This window comes from Pongo pygmaeus, chromosome 7, assembly GCF_028885625.2.
Source record: "Pongo pygmaeus isolate AG05252 chromosome 7, NHGRI_mPonPyg2-v2.0_pri, whole genome shotgun sequence".
Lineage (NCBI taxonomy): Eukaryota > Metazoa > Chordata > Mammalia > Primates > Hominidae > Pongo > Pongo pygmaeus.
Genome location: NC_072380.2, coordinates 89,060,001 through 89,062,275, shown reverse-complemented (window position 1 = coordinate 89,062,275; position 2,275 = coordinate 89,060,001).

The following is a 2,275-nucleotide window of genomic DNA, read 5'->3' as shown; positions in this document are numbered from 1 at the left end:
TTGCCCAGGCTGGTGTGCACTTTTAAGATCAAATAGGTAAAGTCAAATAGGTAGAAACTCCTTCTAAATGGAAAAGAGCCCAAATTCTTGTTATAGTTATGATCCCAGTGAATAATTTTAAATAAGTGAGTGAATAAAAATGCCTTTAGTTATATCCTTAAGAGATTTCCAAGTATCCATTTCTTAAGGAGGAACTTTGGTGTGCCTATAGCCACTTCTAAAATCCAGGCATTTCTTCCAAATCCTGTTCACGGTATGTTGTTAGGACACAAATCCAGATTTCCTCTGTCACCCCTACAAGAGAGACCTTTCACTCTCCCCCTCTGCAATATACATCTCCACACAACAAGCACCAGCGTCCTCGTGGTGGGGAGCAATTCATTTTCGTGTTGACCTCATGAAGAGACGCCTGCAGTGAGCCTGCAGCTGAGTGCAAAGTGCAGATTAGGAAGGAAAGTCCCTGTTCCCTTGATGCATTAACGCATTCTCCATTAAGTTGCTCTACTAGGGGGTGATCCTGGGCCTGGAGGAGCTTTTCTGCTCTAGGGCTCTTATCTCCTGCGGCCATTTTTGGAGGGTGGCCAGCCTAGCACAACTCCATTTTCAGTTTCTTCCTACATGTGTCTCTCTGACATTGGCTGCCCCGATCCCTTTCCCACTCCCCACCCCAGCCTCAATTTAGAAACTGAATGCTAAAAAAAAAAATTGAATAGACATTTTTTGCATAATTAGTTTCTTAGCTCTGCATTGTATAAATTGTCATTTAAAAGACTAAACGTAAATTCAAATTTCCATTATGAATATTAATGTCGGAAAGAACATCAGGAGATTGTATGACCCAGTTCTTCTCTTTTGGTAAGAAGGAAAGTTATGACCATCAAGGAGGCCTAAATCACCCGAGGACAGAGGCGTGACCGGCCTTCATGTCAAACCACAGTACAGATCTCCCACCAGATCTCAGAAAGCCCTGATAATCAGTACCATGAATTGTTCATGAAAATGAATTAATATACATAAAGTCTTTAGAGTAATGGGTATATATAGGAAGCAGTATGTGTTAGCTTTGATTTTTACTATTCTTAATAGTGATGGAATATTACAATAATAATCAATATTAGCTGGTTTTATAATAATTAGTATATATCAGTCATCTCTACACACTATAGTTAATATTTTAGAAGTATACACTAAATCGTTATTAATATATAAATTATTATATATTATAAACCTGGCAAGTTTTATGTTAAAAAAAGAGAGGGAGAGAGAGAGAGAAAGAAAGAGAAAGAATCTTAGATCTGTGTGTTAGTGTTTGGGGTAGGAGAATGGTTCAGAGGGGAAACAGAGAGGAGTTGAAGGTAGCCATGAAAGCTGGATAAGTGACTCAAGTTTGGAAGGCTTTCCACTATTTCATACCAATGATTAGATTTGATCCATTTTATCCCACACTACCCTAGTACCTGTAGATAGGAGTTACACCAACGCAAAATTTGTTCTCTTTTTGGGGAAGTGAGAAGGAATAGTGGTTAAGGTCTCTAGAATCTCTCTGCCTGAGTCCAAATCCACGTTCAGTGACTCCTTCACTATGGGACTTTGAGCACATCACTTAATATCTCTGTAGCTCACTCTCCTTATCTGTATAGGCTTCTTGGGAAGATTAAATTAGTTCATACGAGTTAATGTATTAATGTAAAACACTTACGACATAGCGATTACTTGTGTAAGTTTTATAAACACTAAAGGGAATATTTAAGGTAATGAAAGTTGTTTCTAAAAATGGCATAAGGTATCCAAGGAGTTGGTGAGTTCAATACCCACTGTGGGGCTCACACGTGTATTCCTTACACCCCTGGGAATATCATATGCAGCCAGATAATATATTTAAATATCAATCAATTTTTTTCCTCCCAATATTTCACTCTTACCTCCCAACCCCAGCACTCCCAAACAACTTCATAATTTCTGCTCCCCTGGGACAACTTTACTTTGGGTTATTCTCTATTTCAGAGTATGTTAAAAGCAGAAGGAAGAGAGAGAAGGGAGCCCCTTCCTGAGTTTTGTGGTTCCATAGCTTAGGGCTTAAAGGGAATAAAAAGGACTCCGGGTACAGAAGAAACTCAAAAAAGATGCAAACCTCCAGGCCTGGGACAAGGTCAGGATGCTCTAGGTTAAGTGGAGAGAAAGGATCCTCAAATAGGATCCTGTGTTTCCCCTCTAGCAAAGTTCCAAGAGGGGGCGGGACCCCTAGATAGATGAGAGTTTGAGAGCAGGGATGAGT